The sequence below is a fragment of the Pelodiscus sinensis genome, chromosome 10 (genome assembly GCF_049634645.1).
Source record: "Pelodiscus sinensis isolate JC-2024 chromosome 10, ASM4963464v1, whole genome shotgun sequence".
Lineage (NCBI taxonomy): Eukaryota > Metazoa > Chordata > Testudines > Trionychidae > Pelodiscus > Pelodiscus sinensis.
In genome coordinates, this window is record NC_134720.1 from 31,011,048 (window position 1) to 31,024,968 (window position 13,921).

A 13,921-nucleotide genomic window follows, 5' to 3' on the forward strand; every position below is an offset into this window, starting at 1 on the left:
AGACGACCTAGACTTTATAAAAAAGAACGACCACAAGAAATGACAAATAGTGAATAACCTTGCCCATGTACAACTATCTTTGTTTGCATTCAAATGGCTATGAATGCAAAGAACTGCCATTGCCCCAAACAGTGTCAACAAAAACCCATTGACGTGAATGCTCACAAATAGTGAATGACTTGGGGTGCCAACATGGCTGCAGCTGACTGTTGTAATGTATTTTACATGGGGACTGCATCTTAAAACCATTTAGAGTCTGAAACTACTGAGCATGTGCCAGCTTGCTTATTGAATGGGGCTTCTTGCTAGGAGCACATGGCACTAGTGTGCCAGGTTCAGCACTGGCAGGCTGTTGGCCTCCAGATAGGGCTTTATAGGGCTTAAACACTCAATGGCTGCTCTCTGAGCCCTGGTCTACACTAGGGAGTTATTTTGAAATAACTCCCCTTTATTTCGAAATAACAAGCGGAACCTCCACAATACCAAGCCCATTATTTCAAAATAAGGGGCTTGTTATTTTGAGAACACTACTGTGTTCCATGGGGAATAATGCTTATTTCAAAATAGTGGTAAGTGTGGACGTTCCACTGCTGCTATTTTGAAATAACAAGTCTCCAGAGACATTTAAAGTAATTACTCCCCAGTGCTTCCTGGGGATCTAAGTCGAGGTAGGGTGTACACATTAAGGGAGCCTACCTCAGACTAGTTTTGAGGCTTCCCTGTAGTGTGGACATGTTATTTCAAAATAGTTATTTCAGCAGTTATTATTTTTGAAATAAGTTATTTTTTAAATAATTTCCTGGTGTAGACATGCCCTGAGAGACTGTCTCCCCAGGAGAGACTGCCATAGCTGTAGTGAGCTGAGCTGATCAGGCTGGATTCTACTTGCTATTAAAAAGTGGAAGCTGCCAGGACTTTGGATTTTTCTCCTCCACAATCCCTTCTTGTTTCCAAATAGCCCAAACTTCATTATTTTCTGAGCATCCTGGAAAAGCCATTTTTACATGGCTTGGGGTATATTTCTGGAGCAAAGGAGGGCGTGAAAGTGGCTTTTCTTTTGTTTTGATATCCTGGATGGTTGGGTTCATCTATGACCTGTAGATGAGTATTTAATGCAGCTGGATAATCATTTTTAAGTCATTGTAAGTTTAAATATTGGCGCACACAAAGCTTTTCATAAAGGCTTTTTAATGTTTAAATCTTAATGAAAGCAGAAGTTTCTCAGGATGAGAATGAATATTCTCCAATTCTAATAATAGAACACTAGAACTGGAAGGAGCCTCGAGAGATCATTAAGTCCAGTCCCCTGCCCTCGCGACAGGACCTAATACCGTCTAGACCATCCCTGATAGATGTCTTTCTAACATGTTCTTAAATATCTCCAGAGATGGAGATTCCACAACCTCCCTGGGCAATTTATTCCAGTGTTTAATCACACTGACAGTTAGGAAGTTTTTCCTAATGTCCAACCTAAACCTCCCTTGCTGCAGTTTAAGCCCATTGCTTCTTGTTCTATCATCAGAAGCCAAGGAGAAGAATTTTTCTCCATCCTCCTTGTAACACCCTTTTAGATACTTAAAAACTGCTATCATGTCCCCTCTCAGTCTTTTGCAGTAATCCTACAACTCTACTATAATTGAAAGTGTCTTCTATAGTGACCCATGTGGTGGTCAGTGTCTCTCTGTGCTACAGTGCAAAGCTACGTAGGTTTTGTGTACCATGACCAAATAGTAAGGTTGTTTGCACACTGAAAATGAAGTCTGCTGGGAAAGGGACTTAGTTCAGCATATAGACAAGAGATCAATTCCTTGAGACCTGCTCTTCTTTCAACATGCCATTTTAACTCATTAACATTAATGGGAGTAGTGAAGAGGATGGGGATATGTATTATTTGTGATGTTGATTTACATGAGGGCTCACCCCCCTCCCATCCTATTCAAGATCTCCCTGAATCATACCCTTACTAAGCCCAGTATAGCAGGGAAGATTCATGATAGGATATATTTTCCCGCCACTTTACCCCCTTCCTCTTCAAAGAAAAATCATTCACATAAGAGTGGCAACGTCTTTTAAGACAAAACAACACACTGAGTATGCAGGTGACTGGGGCCTGCCACTTCCCTACATCAAACATGTATTGGCCTCCAATGGACACTTCCAATTAACATGTTATTCATTTTTTGGAGAAAGTCGAGTTGATTAATTCGATCAGAGGTAAAAGTGAAAGCAATGGGAGATCAAATGGCATAAATAGAAATTTATCTAACCATTTAATGAATGACTCAGTGGCAAGGGCAGTATTGGAAACCATGTACATGACTGCATTCAATAAAAGCCTAATAAATTCTACATGCTATTAGCAGTTACTTAAGAGCAAATCTCCTAATCATGAATAATCCCAGTGGTTTCAAGGCACCGTACTGTAGCTATATAAACCACATTCCACTAGGAGGCTCCAAAGCAGTATCTGAACTTTAATGAGGTACCCTGACTTAGGACATGTCTTCACTAACCATTGGATTGATCCAGCGGGAGCCGATTTATCACGTCTAGTATAGATACGACACGTTAACCAGCCTCCCATTGACTCCAGTACACCACCAAAATGAGGAGAGTAAGTGAAGTCAATGGGAGAGCATCAGCTGTTGACTTACTGTAGTGAAAAAGATATCATAGAAAGCAGACCTAAGTATGTTGACTTCAGCTACATTATGTTGCGTAACTTACATTGATGACCTGTAGCAATATAGACAAAGCCTTAATTGAATTGCCCAGAAGACCTAGCAGAATAATACAGGCACTGTCAAAATTGCCCTAAGTTAAGAAGTGGAAGTACCCCTGAAGAGTATTTCTACCCATCTAAAATTACAACCCAAATGCCTACTTCTAAATAGTCATCAAAAGAAAGAGAGTATTTGCAGAAACAGAACCTCTGCAATATCTTTGGAGAACTGTGCGATATTTGAGAATTGAGCTTCTGAGCAACCATTTTCCCATTTCCCACTTTCCCCCAAAACAGTGACTTGGACACTATGTAGGAACTGTGTCAAGAAGTAGTCATTACTGGTATTTGTTTCACTGTCTTATATTGTACTTTTCCAGTGCAATTAAATACGTGGGTTTTTTTGTTCGATATTCCAGCAGTTTTAGTCAGAATTACCACAATAAATATTTCTCTGGTTCAAGTTTTCCATCCTTTAAAAAAAAAAAAAAAAACCCACCTCACAATTAACATGTGTAATGAACACACACATTTTCATAATAGACCCCATAGTTCATCTAGTCTCACGTCAGATCTCCAACCTATCAGTTTGCAAGGCTTCTCTAAACTGTAAAGGCTACATCTACACTGGCGGCTTCTTGCACAAGAACAGCTGTTCTTGCGCAAAAACTTGCCGGGTGTCTACACTGCATGCACATTCTTGCGCAAGTAAATTTACAGTACAGTGTTGGAAAACAGGGCTTCTTCTGGAAGAGTTATTCCTCTCCCCAAGAGGAATAAGCCCTCTTGAACAAGAGCTCTTGCACAAGAGGGCAGTGTAGACAGGCAACATGAATTTCTTACGCAAGAAACCCCTATGACTAAAATGGCCATCAGAGCTTTCTTGTGCAAGAGAGCATCCACACTGCCATAGACACTCTTGCACAAAAGAACATGCCAGTATAGACGCGCTCTTGTGAAAGACTTTTTGCGCAAGAACTCTTCCGCAAAACAGTTCTTGCACAAGAAGCTGCCAGTGTAGACGTAGCCTAAGATTTCACCGAGTTACACATAAAGGCGGAAGGGTTTTTTAGCTAGCCTATAAAGAAGGTGGCTTTAAAGGGTCATTCAAAACACAAAGCCCCAGCTAATTGGCCAATGTCAATCGTTGAGTTCCACCATGGAAATGAGACAATTTGTATTGAGGAGCTAGCCCAAAGCCTGCAACTGTTAGAAAATTATTCATACAGATAGCATGTTGTTTTAATTATTTAAAGGTGAGCCATATTTAATGTCTAATAAAAATATTGTACTAACATGCTTAGGTCCAAGAATTCATGGTGCTGAGTGCTTACAGCCAGGACTTGTGTTCCCTTAGCACCTTACAGACTTGGATCATTATTATGAGTCCTTTCTCACAATACTAAATAATATTAGTTGACAACATACATTTAAATTTTAGAGAAAAAGTGAGCTCAAAAAAGAAACGCAAAAATTGCTCTTCCAAAAGTTTGAGGTCCTTTCAAATTGTCGGGGGGAGAGGAGGAGAATATGTACCCTCTGCTTTCTGTATTTGTGCATAATGTAAAATTGCATCCACCATAATATTTTAAAAGACAGGAATCATGAGATATATCACATCTAAATGGAAATATCATCTAAAGCAAGGTACCATTTATCAACATCACTTTGAAATGCAGTGGATGATGTGATGGGATTATGTAGATCTCAAATATCTATGGGTGAATGAAATTGGGTAACCTTAGCAACCCTAGGTACATTCGTGCAGCTATAAATCAAATGTCAGCACTATGAGCTATGCACAAAATAAAGAAATAATTCTTTGAAATATTCATAACAGTAAGAAGTGTATTATTTTATAAGTCTATCCCTATTTTGCTGGGTTTTTTTTAAATCTAGCTTCTAAAATGTATTAGTATTTTTACACACACAGAAATAAAGCAGAAAGAAACATAACTAATAACTGCAGGAGGCCTGGGTTCTTTTCCATAATGGAAGAAAGGATATCTTGTGCCCAGGCACTTTGCAATAATCTCTGTAGTACTTCCATCTAAGTGTTTATTTTAAAAATTAAATATGGAACATTTAAATATTTGTAAAAAGAAAATACACATGTACAGGCAGTCCCCGACTTACGCGGATCCGACTTATGTCGGATCCGCACTTACGAACTGGGCTTTCTCGCCCCGGAGCTCGCAGGCAGTGGTCCACCACCTCAACCTCCGGGGTGAGAAAAGCTGCTCCCGGTGCCCCTGGTCTGCTGGGGACCATCTCCAGCAGACCAGGGGCACCAGGAGCAAAGCCGCAGCGGCGGCGGGTCCCATGCCAGAGCAAAGCCTCAGAGGCGCGGCACCCTGCCACTGCGGCTTTGCTCCCCGTGTCCCTGGTCTGCTGGTGGGGGGGGGCGCAGCTAGTGTGCCCCCCCCCCCAGCAGACCAGGCTTTTGTTGTTGACCCTGGGGCAGAGCAGCTGGGGCGCTGACGGTTGGTCCCGCAGCGCCGCTCTGGGCACTACTGGACCTACCCGGCAGCACCCCAGCTGCTCTGCCCCAGGCGTCCTGAATCAGCCGCTGCTGGTCAGTTTCAGCAGCGGCTGAATCAGGACACCTGGGGCAGAGCAGCTGGGGTGCTGCTGGGTTGGTCCAGTAGCGCCGAGGAGCGGCGCTACTGGAGCAACCCAGCAGCACCCCAGCTGCTCTGCCCCAGACGTTCCCAAGTCAGCCGCTGCTGAAACTGACCAGCGCTGACTAGAGGAAGCCCGAGGCACAGTTGCTCTGCCCCGGGCTTCCTGGAATCAGCTGCTGATCAGTTTCAGCAGCAGCTGACTTGGAGACTTGAGGTTCTTAAGTTGAATCTGTATGTAAGTCAGAAGTGGCGGTCAGTTTCAGCAGCGGCTGAATCTGGACGCCAGTTCCGACTTACATACAGATTCAGCTTAAGAACAAACCTACAATCCCTATCTTGTACGTAACCCAGGGACTGCCTGTAGTTACAGTTGTGTTTAAATATATTTGGGGCTAATTTCAGTAGCAGAAGAAGCTGGAAAAGGCTCCCTTAACAATTTCTGAAGGAAAGAAAATATATTAGTATTTTTAATCCTTATTTATGCAAACTTTGGGTGACCACATAGTACTCAAATATAACTACATACAGAATGTACGTGTATAAAAACTTTAAATAATTGCTTATACAGTTGTACAGATTCTTTAAGAATGTGTGCATATATATTATTTGTACATACAACCCAAAGAGATATTGCATGCTGCATCTTTTTGTTTTTATTAACATATAAGCAGCCAAGTTTGCTTATTTTGGTCTTAGTTATTTCCTTGTCATGTCCTATCCCAACTTCTCTCCTGCTGCCACAAAAGAAACCCACTACATTGTGTCTATGGGTAATGGGTTCCCTCTGCAAGTTTATCTGTGTTTTAAACTCAACTTAAATCAAATTCATTCATTATTTACTTGTCCACCTAGTTGCAAGAATTGCTCATTCTTAAACCAGGCTCTGACCCAACAAATGGGAGGCATTTTTTCCACACCACATATCCGATCCAGCCCAGTCCATAGCAAAGGAAACGGATGCTGTGAAGGTGGAGGAATAAAATATCTGTCTTGAGTTTTCCTCTATCCCCAAGAATCCTTCTGCTGCTCTTACCACAATCTCCATTGCCCTTCAGCATGATGGTGTTGCCAATCTCATTATTTTATTGAGAGTCCTGTGGTATGTGGGATTTTTCTTACTGCCATCTCCTCTGGCAGTGGCACTTACTTATGATTTTTCAGTACTTGTGGTTGGCCAAAATGAAGTATCTATTTTCAGCCTTCCTCATGAATTATGGCTTCATACTGTGAAGACCTGAATGTCTCCTGTAAAGCACTGAGGCTACGTCTACACTGCAAGGTTTTTGCGCAAAATCAGCAAAAACCTGTGGAGCATCATACCTCAAATGCACTTTTACGCAAGGAAATCAAGAGTAAAACTGCAGAACAGAGGGCTTTTTCTGACATAGGTAAACCTCCTTTTACAAGGCATAACTCCCTTTTGCGCAAGAATTCTTGAGCAAAAAGGCAAGTATGGACGCTTCAGAGGGGGGAGAAACCACAGGGCTGTGTCTAGACTGCATCCCTTTTCCGTAAAAGGGATGCAAATTAGACACAGCGCAACCGCAAATGAAGCGGGGATTTAAATCTCCCCCGCTTCATTTGCATAAACATGGCTACCACTTTTTTCCGGCTCGGGGCTTTGCCGGCAAAAAGCGCCAGTCTAGACGGGGATCTTTCGGAAAATAAAGCCTTTTCCAAAAGATCCCTTATTCCTTATTTTAAGAGGAATAAGGGATCTTTCAGAAAAGGCTTTATTTTCCGAAAGATCCCCGTCTAGACTGATGCTTTTTGCCGGCAAAGCCCCAAGCCGGAAAAAAGTGACAGCCATGTTTATGCAAATGAAGCGGGGAGATTTAAATCCCCGCTTCATTTGCGGTTGTGCTGTGTCTAATTTGCATCCCTTTTACGGAAAAGGGATGTAGTCTAGACACATCCCAGGTGTTGTGTGAATGGCCATCAGAGCTTTCTTGCGCAAGAGTATCTATGCAGTTTAGATGCTCTCCTGCACAAAAGCACATTGCTTTTGCAATGTGCTTTGAAGTGTGAACATGCTCTTGCGGAAGAAGCATGTAGTGTAGATGTAGCCTGAGTGCCTGCAATGACCCTGATATCAGGACCTTCTTGGTACCTGTCAAGACTGGTCCCTTTTTATGTAACCAACCTCAAACAAAGTCCCTGAGACAGAAACACAAGTGATTAGCACAACAATTCCCCATCACACTGTATCCAAACCTCACTGTTACCAGTGAAAACAGGCCTGTGTCCAACAGGGGTCCTCTGCATTTCCTAATCCGTTCAGGCCTCCCATACACTGTTTCCCTGTGTTCCTATAAAGGAGAGGGATAAGAACATAAGAATGGCCATCCTGGGCCAAAACAAAGGTACCTTGAGCCCAGTCTCCTGCCTGCCAACAGTTGCCAATACCAGATGCCCCAGAGGGAGGGATCACAACAGGATCCCTCCCCATCACCCATCTCCAGAGAAACAGAGGCTAGGGACACCATTCCTATCCATCCTGGCTAATAGCCATTGATGGACCTAACCTCCATTAATCTATCTAGTTCTTTTTTGAACCCTGTTAAAGTTCTAGCCTTTACTGATCCTCTGGCAAGGAGTTCCACAGGTTGACTGTGCACTGAGTAAAGAAAAACTTCCTTTTGTTTGGTTGGTTTTTGGACTGGCCTTTCTCTATCCCTTTGGTGCTTATTTACCCCAAACAGACCCCACAGCCCTGGATGTCAGTCCAAGTGCCTCTGGTAAGGCACTTGTCTTATTTTCATGGCTAGAAGTTGCTACCATGTGCCTCTGCAGTCATTGATGCTGAAACTAGGGACATATAGAGTGCTACAGCACTACTGGCTAGACGGGGTTTCCTTTATACATAGGGCTTACAGTTTGTTCAGTGACTCTCAACTTGCCCGCTCAACAAATTGTTGCAGCCCCCTTGTCTGATGTAGGAGATGCGAGGGAGAAATGAGGCCCAACAAACACTGCCCCCATCAGGAACTACTATTTGCATATAGATTCAGAGTGTTTATTAATAAACTTTGTTTAACAAAAAAGGCCAAAATGCTGACACCTGATGTTTAAGTCCTATTGGAATGTGCCCATGCTCCGCACCTCTGTAAAGCCAGGCATTTTCACTTATGTGCCAAATATAACCTGGCCCCCAGCACATGTCTTTGAAAATGTAGGGCAGGATTTCTCGTTCCTCAGTCAGTTGCAGATAAGACCAGAAATGTCAAATTGCTGGGCTTTTCCATGTCCCAGAATGCTAAAGTGATACAGTCTGGTTTTAAATGGTCTCTGTGGGAAGATTCTGCTATTCTCCAAAGGAGGCTGAAACATCAGCTGGGAGTAGGGTATTTTCATTTTTAATTTGGTCTATTTTAGCACACCCCAAAGCTTGGTAGAAATGTTTGTTACCTTGTGCTCATTTGTTTAACACGGCTATTTTAAAATTAGTGTTTTGTTAAATGAGTATCATTCTCATTAAATATTTCTGAAGAGATTAGCAGTTTAACTAAAGACAGAATTAAACAACCAGATCTAAAGAAAACAGCCTTGTTTATTCAACATCACTTTCTCAAATTACTTTCCACTACGAGCCATATTAATTGTTCAGGACCTATAGCACATGCTTCAATGAAAATAAATTACTTTATTTTCTATTACCCCACCAATGGCTGTGTAACTTAATTTCATTAGCTTGAACCTGTTGAGAGTATTCAGATTTCCATAGCAGGACGCTCTTGAAATGAAAAGATGCTTTCGATTCTCAATTAACAGAATCGTTCCCTTTCAACTGAAATGAATGTTATTGAAACCAATTAGCATAGACTGGAAAATCTCTCATTAATGAGGGGAGTGTGGGTGAGTAAACAGCAATGAAAAGATGAAATTAGAGAAGAGCCTCTTCTTGTTGGCCTGAATAATTACATGCTTAGTTGCCTAATTGTCTGGTGAAAAGCATTGCAGTGATAGTAACAGATTGCCATGTTCATTAGGCTGCAAAAGGCCACCTGCTGCTGAGGCTCATTTTCCTGCAGTCTATATACACGTGTTTGTCCCAAGGGATTGATATTTGGACACAACACTAGCTGTGAAAAGCAAATGAGCTTGCCAATATGCTGCAATATTGTGTCCATTATGCCAAGATACAGAAGCTTAATATGTCAAATATAATGAATAAAACCAACAGTGATAACGAAGTTTATGAGGAAACTGACCTTATAACATGTCCCAGTGTAGAACTCTAAAGTGTGTAGATATTGGTCTTTCAATACAGATGTTCCTTTCTGGCCTGACCTGCTCCAAATTATATAGTACAAAAGATAAATTACAACTGTTGTGGCCTAAGCAATTTTTTTAGACAATGGAATAATGAAAGCATACAATGTAACTGTTAAAATTGGAAACAAATGTTAAATATCGAATGCTAAGAAGTGTTCATGAAAAACAGCATTGTTCATATTCGCTCTGCTGTGGTAATAAACATCAAAGAATGGAGGCCTCTTTCTGTGAGCCCTTCCTCAGATCACTTCATGTCTTATAACTGGTATTTTAATCTGGGTCTTTTAACTTTAGTTTTATTGTGCAGTGTCAGATGCACACAAAAGTCACCATCAGTGCAAAGTACAGGGCCTGTTCTTCTCTATGCATTCAATGGTTGTTAGCACTGACAAAATTACTATGAACACGAAGGCACGACTAGACGGAGAAAGAGCTTCCTACAAGAGTATAGTGTGTAAACAACAGCCAAAGTAGGGTGGAGGTTTCAGCAGTGAAAGCAAAATTCTGCATGTAAAATTAGAGTCTACAGTTAACCTCTAATTTTGCATGCCTAATTTTGCATTTATTACCATTTCCACACAACAAAGGGAGCTTGAATTGCACCTGCAGAATGTCAGGCTGTCTTGAAATCCCCTTTGAAAATTTGACCATCTGACTATTACATATTGCAGGCTGTTTTTGAAATGTAGTGCAGTGAAACAGTAAATGCAACACCCATAGGTATACAATGGAAGCAATTTGTGAGTGCTTTATCTATTGTACTATGACATACCACCTTCCCAAGCAGAATTATTGAACATACTCTGTTTGCACACTGCAAAATAAGAACTGAAAAAGAGACTAAAGACTCTAGGATTTGGCAATATTGGCTGTGATTGAGGAAAACATCCTTATTAGGGACAGCACTTGTCTTAAGCAAATGCTTTACTTTATGCTTAAGTCCCATGGAAGTGCTAACTTGCACAATTTGAAAGCCATCACAGGTGCTACAACACAAACAGTGAACCCCAGTCCTCAAAGTGAAAGGCAACATTTCCACTGGGATCTGGGTTTCTGCCAATATGTTACCACTTGAATCTGTCCTTTAGTAAATCTATACAGCAATTTAAAGCTGAGGTGAACCGAGCCTCCCAGCCCAGATCTAGAGACTTGGACTAGCATGACTTCTACTAACACTCTAAAAATAGCTGTCTAGGCAGCACTTAGAAGTTACTGCTTCAGCTCTGAAGCCCATCCTCTGCCCCCTTCTTTAGGCTTCAGAACATGAGGTCCAGCCTAAGCTTCAACTGCAAAGCACTGTCTACACAACTATTTATAGACTGCTAGCAAAAACCCTACTAACTGAGTCTGTCCACCCAGGGGCTGGAGCCTAGGGCTGGCTCCCAAAGGCTCCAAAATGCTGTGTAGATACATCTTACAGACCCAGGAGTGAGAGGCATGTTGTCGGGCAGTGCAATAGGAAGATTAACTAGGGCCAAATCATTTGAAAAATACAATAGCTAATCATCTACTAATATATGTATTATAACAATATCTAAGCATTAAATATTATAACCCACAGTTTAAAAAAAATGTATGATCTTGCTAATAGGAAACCTCTTTTGAGTGAACAAATTTACAATTTAACAAGAAAAGAATAAGCAACAAAATAATCAAAAGAAAAACATTCTTGTGTTGAGATTGCTAGCAGCTGGCCTTTCTTCAGTCCAGACACAGTACTAGGAGTGACATCAAAATCATAGGAATCAGTCTTGCACATATTCAATTTTTCTAAGTATTTCCGGATCCAAAGTCTTTATAACTTCATTTCCAATTCTTATTTCACAGTATTTGAGCATGTTATGCACAGATCAGACAACGGAGCATAAAAACTGGAATAGATTAGGTACGCCACACAACAGTGGTTTTATGTTTCACAGCTAGTAGGGTGCGTTTCACATTCTTACATTCAGTGCATCATAGTACAACAAATATAATCTCTATTCTGTGTGTCTGATTTTGTAAGTATTAACTATTACACCAAATGTTTAACCTGGTGTTTTCCTATATATTACAAGTAACATCTTGATCCTGGGAGGGAGTTGTAGTAGAGCATACACAACTTCCAGCTGGCCTCAGCAGAAGTAACAGGTACTCAGTAGTTCCTTGCAGCCCTCTGCATGAAGTCTAAAATCTGTCACATTAACATGCATGTTGGGGTTTTACCTAGAAAACTATTTGTCAGTTGCAGGCACGTTATGTATATTTAAACTGATAAATGGCAGACTATGTCTCATCTAAATTATATATTGAACTGATATTTTCTTGTTGAAAGTTCTCAGTGCACAATCAAATGCCTCAGTGTTCTATGCTGGGAATTGGAACCTCACATCCTTTCACCCAGTGAAATACACAGACCAATATTTTTTGTTAGGAGAATGAGCTGTGTCAGGGTGTTTGGGGTATGTTTCAGAATTTCTGGTTAAAGAGCTCACAGACCTATTAATAATTTTGATTGTGTGGAAAATTCTATCCTAAGAATGAACCAGGTCTGTAGTGAATTGAACATACACTGTCAGGAACATTCTATTTTTCTACCCTTTTCTGCCTGAAGCTACATAGTGAACATGCAAGAAAACTTCCCCTATGCCTCCAGTACACCGGATTGTGATTCATGCAAGCCTAATTCTAGCATTCTTGTTGGTGCGCTGTTCATTCTATCTTTGACAGATTGGTTTTAATTTTTCAGGTTCATACAGACTCAACAAGCACCCATTGCTTTTTCACCCAGCGATATGCACTGACACAAACAATAGCAGCAGCTTCCTAGGCAGCATTAGGATCAATAGCTTGAGAACTAAGTGAAGAAGAATGAACAACTCTCGTAAACAATGGCCCAAATCCTGAATTACTTACTGATGTCTTAATGCGCAAAACTCTCAATGAAATTGTTGACTTTATAGGGCCAAATTTTGAAAACAGCTGATTCCTGTCAATTGACACAGTGAGAGAGACAATGGGTTTGGTTGTGTCTCTTGTTAGTGAAAGCCAGGAGTAATTGCACTTAAGTCAAACTCTGTATGAGAAACTGTGTAGAACCAGGCCTATAGTACACGTTGAAATTTACTATAGGCCTGTTTTATGACCTAGTCCTGAAAGCCTCCTGTAAGGGATTGAATTGAGCACTCCACGTGCCCATAGTTTTCAGTGTGTATTCAGGGTGCTCAGCGACTTTTAGATAAGGCTCTTAGTCCATTAAGTGCCTGTTCCTGAAATATCTATTTTATCTCTTTAGCCTATAAACCATCTTTGCCATTCAGAAAAAAATAGTAAAGGAGAGCTCTGTACATAAGTATAACATATTAATATTACCCTTCATTTTTAAGCTATGACTCTACCTTGTTTTCCAACTCTGCTGCCAGATTAAATTATTGTTTATATCCAGAGTTTAAAGCTTGATTTTTAGAGACAAAGCTCTGGGAACAGTCCCAACATTTTGGATGCTTTTGTGGGTTCACTGAGTTCTTTCCTGTATATTCAACAGGCAGTTAGCTCCTCTGGAAATGAATATGAAGTAAACTGTCCTACTATCAGAATGTCTGTCTTCATTCTTCAGTCACTTACGCATCAACAATAAACTAGAAACCTAACACTGTTCAGAGTGTCTATTGCTAAGAATTAAGTAAGATGGCAATAAACTCAAACTGTTTACATTTCATATAGGTTAGACCTCGCTTGTCCAGCACCTTCAGGACCTGACCAGTCCCAGATGAGGGGATTTGACGGACAAAGTGAGGTCCCCTGAAACCAGCCCTGCTTCCCTTCCCCTCTGCTGGCTCCTTCAGCACAGCGAGGCTGTCTGGTAGGCCGGTCCCGGCAGATCCAGCCCCATTGCTGAATGGCAGGTTGCCCAGTCAGGCAGTTGCAGCCCCATCCCTGCTGCAACATGGCACATGGCCTCACTGATTCTGTAAGGCCACCACAGCCGGCATCTCCTCTCAGCTGCTGTGGCCACAACTCCAGTTTTGATGCGGACGGCAAGCAGCCCCATCACACGGCTGCCACCGCCACCACCTGGGCTACTGCAGCCCCACCACCTCCCAGGCAGATGCAGCTTTGCCAGACTTCTCCTCGTGGGCTGCAGTGGTCCAGGCCACACTGACAGGCGACAGACAGCCCTGATCACTCTCCTCCTCTGCTGCTAGTAGACTGGCAGGGTTGCATCAGGCTCCTCCTGTCCTGGGGCTCTCTCATCCATGGTCATGCCAGACCACAAATGCTGCTGGACAAGAGAATCCCAGATTTGGGAGGTGCACCCTGT